Below are 7,048 nucleotides of genomic sequence, written 5' to 3' on the forward strand. Positions count from 1 at the left end.
CCTTCCTACCTTCTACCTTCTTCTATGTACCTCCATTACTTCCTATATTCATAATAAAGAAGTAAAGTTATGCAGCTGTAAGAGAATTTCTGGACTTTCTGTTTTCATGTCTCATTCATTGACATACTGCTTTCATATTTAAACACCTTGCTCAGGACATTTGCATAGATACTGAAAAAGCTTAATTCTCACTTTGGTTTAAAAGCCAGGCACCCAGTAATATAAATAACAGACTGAAGGAAGTTACTATCCCAAACAAAAAGAGATTAAAGATTTTAAATGTTCTTTTAGCTCACTAAAAGAACATTAAAAGTAATGAACTTTTTGAAACTGCTTTTTGACACTGAATTTTTCGGTGAAGCTGTGTACAATGTGGTCTAGTAGGAGGTGTCCTGGTCCACAGTATGGGGTTGGAACCAGATGATTTTTGAGGACTCTTCCAGCCCAGGCTATTCTATGATTTCATGTAGATGGAAACATCTACTCTACAGGCTTCTTTCTCTTCTGAGGAGCAGGACTGAGAAAAAAAAAATCAAATTGCAAGTTAGAAGTTCAGGCTTCTCTCCAGGTTCCCAGTGCACCCCAAGATTTTATTTTCTCTTGTAAATAGTGCAAAACAGATTGAAGCAAGAGATATGACAAAACTCCTGTAAGAACGGCTGAAGTCCCTTTACTAAAAAGGGTGGCTGCATTCAACTGGCTTTTTGGGAACAGTCCCAGCTCTTGCTGTCCCACAAGCTGTGTCCCAGCCTTGTCTAGAAGAGGGATAGAATCTGTGCCAATGAGAAACCCAGCAATCACCCAGTCCAAACCAGTTTAGTTTCATAGAGTAAATATCACTGAAGTTTCCACACATACCTCAACCAGTCCAATGTGTTGCCTTCAAGCACACAGAAATTGTAATTGCATTGAGTGTTTTAGAATTTCACCAACTGGAAAATAAGATTTCTACTCCACATGGCAGTGGAGCTGCTTCCCCCCATCAGAAGCACAAGGACTGGGACAGGTCTGTGGATATCTGTTGTGTGAGTCTAAAGGAGACTGAAGAACCACACAGGTTTGTGACCTGGCACAGTAGTCCAGCTATGTGACCTCCCTAAGGTCCTGATTGCACCCTGGAACCACTGAAGAGTTAAAGATCTTGTGAACTTTTTTCAGTGTTTGCCTGTGTTTCTCCCTGCTCACGCACAGAACACCTTCAGCAACAAAGACTGGCAGGAACACATTCCAGAGGCATTTCCACTCCCTTCCAGCATGGTGGCATTTGGACAAGAGGCTTCTTCTACCTTCTCACCTCCAGGACAGAGGCTCAGGCAGGTCTAACACCTGGAGCCTGTTGGTTCTTGTGGTGGGTTTATCCCACTTTGCTACTTGATGTATGGATTGATCAGAAGAAAAAGTAAAGGATGTTTGGGTGGGGAGAAGAGTCAAGAATCAATACAGGGCTGGTGAGGAACAAAACCAGAGCTGACCAGAAACACAAGTTCTTCCACTCTGCTTTAAAATGAGGTAAATATGCTTAGAATTTAACAAACATTTTTAAGGCCCTTCAATGCCATTGTGTCAATCACTGCAGAGCTCTCTATAAATCACTGCTGCTTCTTGTGGCTCGTGGTGTTCACATTCTGGATTTACCAGTTTCAGCTATCTATCTGCTGTTTGCAAATGGAATGTAAGACACTTTAGCAAATTATTGTCATTTAGCAATTGCTTAATCCTTGACCTTTTGAAGCCAAACCAACCAGCTTCAAACAGCTTACCTAAGGACTTGTGTAGTTCAACACCCTCCACCTCTGTGCTAATATTTTGCAAGCAACCTCCCTCTCTTTGGAAACCTTTATTCAATTGTCTTGCTACAAGGTAATCAATGGAGCCTTCACACTCCATGCCACCATTAATGAGTGAAGTCAGTGACTCTGAACACTTTGGCACGAGCACTACCCTCTGTCTGTCTGTAAAATAAGTCTTCCCACAGTCAGACTTCAAAGCTATGTCCTAAAGACATTTTTATAGAGTTCTCATGACCTCCTCTTTGGGACGTGACACTGTCTCCACTGTTCTTCTAGTCATGGAGGACTCAGTATGACTCAAAAATTCACAGAGATGGGTTCAGTTTTGGGCTGTGATAATTTTGTTCGTCTTTGCAATGGAGGTGTTCATACCATTAAAACAAGTGGCATTGAGAGCCATCACTTCTCATAGCTTAGAGGGAAGAGTTCTGTAGGAACCTTGATCCCTGCCTCACACAGGCATCAACCACAGATAAAGCTGCAAAACGAACCACAACACTGCTGGGTAACTATTGGGCAGTGCATTCAGTGTGTCTCACATATGAGAATAAATGAATTCTCAATGGTTGCTGTCCCATTTTCCAGTTCCAATCCCAAAGCCTTTTTATAACAGTGACATTACCTTTTTTCCTAAAATAATGCAGAGGGGAAAGATGATGGAATGGGATGTGTGCAGATTGCCCAGCTTAGTTGTGACAGAAACTTAGCAGTGAATCTCCTTTATGCACTTCTGCCTTCAACTCCCTTGTGTGCATCTATAAATTCATGATGGAAAACAAACCAAATGAACACCCAAATGCAACAACTGACTTCATTTCCTTTGAAGAAGTCCACACAGGCATAGGAAGAAAAAGAAGCATTAGCAGAAGGTTCAGCAGGAAGACAGATGCAAGTACAACCTATAGGTCCTAATGTTTCCAAAACTACCTTTGTCTTGGCCTGATCACAAAATAAATTACATACAACCTGAAAAGCTGTGCAGTTTCACAGCTAGAGATCCCAAGAAATATTTGTTAGAAAGGTTTTCCAGCCTACAATACATTAATCAGTTTACTTGGCATCATGGGTGCTCTGGAAAGAGTTACCTGAGATCAGTTCTGCATCGAGACATCTGATCAGTCAGACAAGGCATGAGGCAGACCTTAGGAACAACAGCCCTTTTTGGCTCTGAGTGGTTCAGATAAAATATCTGGAGTGGAAAGAATGGGGCAACCAAATGCCTCCTGGAACATAAAACTCTGAAAGTGTAGGTAGTTATTTTGTCTGGCTGAGCAATATGGTCAGGTCAAATGGCACCAACATGATCAGAATGTGCCTCAGCTGTCAGGTCTCTTGACCACAAAACTGTTGGGTTTCTTTGAAGGCAAAAGGGGAAAAATAAACAATCACACAAGAATCTCTCCAAGACCTTAAGGTTGAAATAGGCAGCCCAGACACTTGGAACAATGATAACTTTGCTTTCAGGGTCAGAAAAAATTAAGCTTGGAAAGGCATGCACAAGAAACTCCTTCCAGGAAGCTGAGGGTCTGACCCCAGTCCTTCCTTCAAGTTGTCAGTGAATCAGGAGGAAGCACATAGTTAAACAGAAATGCAATATAAGTATAATATTTAAATAGGTGTTACTTTTTCCTTGTTATTCTGCAATTCACATTTCTTTAATCAGGGTCATACGAGTTCAGCTACTGCACGAGGTCCATCTGCCAGCATAATGTGCTGTTCCTAGGATTCCCTGGACACTCTCTGACTGGCCCAGATGAATGGACACAGTTCCTATGTTGGGTAGCAAGATGTTTTTGCAGGAACTTTTCAATGAAAATACTGCTTTCCCCCAGCTTAGGCTGTTTTAGCTGTTTCAGCTCTGCTTGACACCCTAAACTTGCAGGTTCACTTTCTCACTTATGCATGCCACTTGAAAACCATCTACATGTGTTTCAGTTTTGTTTGGCACTTCAAATGTGACTCCACTGCTCGATGCCTTAAAGTGATCTCCACACAGCATTTCAGCTTTTCTTGTCACTTAGATGTCACCTTTGATCCCTCTTAGCTCTGTCACCTGCTTTTCCCTTCAAAGCTGCCTCTTCGTATTAGTGCTTGAAGGAGGACTTATGGTACATGGGATATCAACAGAGTCTCAGTGAAGGTGCACAGTCATGACAGCTTCTTTTGTTTCTTTTGTCATATCCACGTCCAGTTCTCTTACTGTTAGTGCTCCTGGTGCTGAGGTCAGGTTCACCTCTCCCTGAGTACTTCTCATGTGGTCTTTTAATCTATTCAGTGTGGCATCAAAAGCTGACACATAATTGACATGACCATAATCTGTTTAGTTAGTATTTGCTTTGACAGCCAGAGAAAGAGTCCAGAAATATGCTGGGCTTCTCCTTTGTCTTCACATCACCTTTTGTGATTTCCCTCAGAGTTTAAAAGATCAGACTTTTTCTTAGGGTAGATGATTGAAGCAGATTGATGATTTTGATAGTTTTTATTTAACTTGGATGTAATCCATCACAAGACTGTCCATAAGGAGTGTGGGGAGTGAGGTGTTTCACTTGAGGGAAAGCAAGTGACAGTTATTAATTCTAAGCTGGATACACAACCTAAAGTGAGATCAAGCAACAGTAATGCTAGAGGACTAACAAGACAAACAAAAGCTCTAGCAAATACATGGGTTAAGCTTAGGTTATACAGCAGTAAACTCATTTCCCACTTAGGGAGTTTGAATGGAAGTCACAGAGACAAGAAGCATAAGATGTCCTTGGTTTCATGCTCTGGAAGGTCAAGGAACCAATGGTGCTGAAGAAGCTTCCTTGGGGCAAGCAAGCTGCTGAAAAAGAAAGGGTACAGAGCTCAACTGGAAGATCTCAGCCATCCCACCTTCTAAACTCATTATTGCAGTTCATGTCCACAGGCAGAGCCTGAGAGAAGAGCTTAGTTGGTTTATTGCTGTAAGGCTGACAACAGTTGAAAAAATAAACATCAGCAAAGCTGGTGAACTCACTGATGACAAACCAGTAATTTCAAAGACTCTCCAAACAAACAAGTGCAAAATTTCCCATCATACAAACCCCAAAGAAATATATATGCTTATAACAAGGATTCACTTTCTCCTCCCTACCTGGGGAGAAATTCCATGAGAAAAGGCTGAAGTCAAATATTTTTCTACCTGGTGCATCAGCAGAGTTCTGGCAGGTTCCCCAGGAAAAACAGAGCATACATTTTTGAGAGCACTTGTAGGCCTTTTGGGAGAAACTGTGAGCTGGACTGTGCTATGCACCTAAGGTGTTTCAGAGAGACATTTAACATATTCTTGACACCAAAGTAGATGCTGAGATTTTCTGAATGAACATTTGACCTGTGGAAAAATAGTGGGCAGCATTAGCAAAGTCTCTGAGGAGATCAGGAAAGCTCCAGATCTGTGCACTGGAGGTTCCTCATGTCAAATGTGACTTACTGGGACAGTAATTAGCACAGCAAGATTACAGCAAAGATGAAACCCTGGCTAACACACTTCTCTGAAAAGGATGGGCTCAAAGATTAAAAGGAAGTTTTAAAGAGTTAAAATTTCATTAGGAAGTTAGTAGGTGAGCTTCTGGTATGAAAATGCCACTCTGCAAATGACAGACAGTGAGTGAAAATCCTGCTGAGACATGAGAATGTGATAGAGTTAGTCAGAGGCTGCCATTTGGAGATCCCCGACAGCAGGCACAGAGCTACACTCAGCCAGAGACACCTCCCAGGAGGTACTGGCAGGATGTCCTTCCCTCAGTCATATGCTCTGGGAGTGCCAACGAAAACAATGTCAATACAGCTGGAGTGGAGACGAATATAAAAAGTCTGTTTATTTCCAAGATGGCAGTGTTGGCTGCAACCAAACCAATTTTTTTTTTTTCCATTAAGAAAAAGGGGCTGGAAAATATCACCTTGCGGATATAGACATATTTTCCCAGTTACAGTTTTTTCATTTGCAAACTGGAAACCTTGGTGAGATTTGGATTACAGACATTCTAATGCCAGAATCCTTAACCTTTCCACGCCTGTAATGCTCCATAGCAACTCACTCCATGTGTGAGGCCTTCCCTTTATTTGTCTATTGCTTCCCAGCTAAGCTTCCACTGTCCATCAAGCAATCACATGGTAATAGATGAGTTTTGTGGTGTCCCTCTTTAGGGGACTGCTGTAACTGTAGGGTCAGATGTGTCAGTTCACGTTACCTAAATTGTCACCACACTATGTCCAAATAAAGGTCTTCTCACCCAACAGCCTTTCATAGCAATGTTGGGCAGGAGATGGGAAGTGCAGAGTAAAGAGGAAGGCAAATACAGAGTTAAACTCCAGTACCCTAGTGACCTGCAGGGCAGAGACTTCTGGAGCTATGTCCTGGGGTCTGATAACCTTTGTCTAATTTCCTTTTGAATGTAGGTCACTTCCAGGATTCACAGTATCCCCAGTCTATTCATTAACTTAAGTAGTTAATAAGCTACTGGTTTTGAGTGAGTTTGATACTTCTTATCCTATTACTGTGGATTGGGGGTTTTTTGGTTATTTTTGTTGTTGTTTTTTTTTTTTTTTTTTTTTTTTTTCTTTTTTCTTTTTTCTTTTTTTTTTTTATGGCCAAGACATGTTTGTCCTGAGTACAGCAGCTAGCAGTGAGGGACTGAGTCATGGGGACTATGGGCAGGCTCCTGGGACCTGCTTGAAAGCTGAACATGGCAACCTTTAAATAATGAAAAAACCATATCTCTGAGAACACTAATTGCAATCAAACTTTCAGGGTGCTCCTGGGTAGACAAATAATGTCACTGAAGCATGTGAAGCTAGGCCAGCCACTTGCAATAGCTGTATTTCAAGTGCTAAGAGGAATGAATAAGGGTTAATTATATTCTGATGTGTAATGTGTGCACCTTAAGTCTATGAAAGAAAGAAGGAAAGGAGAAGGAAAGGAGAAGGAGGGAAGGGGAAGGGGAAGGGGAAGGGGAAGGGGAAGGGGAAGGGGAAGGGGAAGGGGAAGGGGAAGGGGAAGGGGAAGGGGAAGGGGAAGGGGAAGGGGAAGGGGAGGGGAGGGGAGGGGAGGGGAGGGGAGGGAAGGGAAGGGAAGGGAAGGGAAGGGAAGGGAAGGGAAGGGAAGGGAAGGGAAGGGAAGGGAAGGGAAGGGAAGGGAAGGGAAGGGAAGGGAAGGGAAGGGAAGGGAAGGGAAGGGAAGGGAAGGGAAGGGAAGGGAAGGGAAGGGAAGGGAAGGGAAGGAAAGGAAAGGAAAGGAAAGG

Source organism: Passer domesticus, chromosome 1 (genome assembly GCF_036417665.1).
Source record: "Passer domesticus isolate bPasDom1 chromosome 1, bPasDom1.hap1, whole genome shotgun sequence".
Taxonomy (NCBI): Eukaryota; Metazoa; Chordata; class Aves; order Passeriformes; family Passeridae; genus Passer; species Passer domesticus.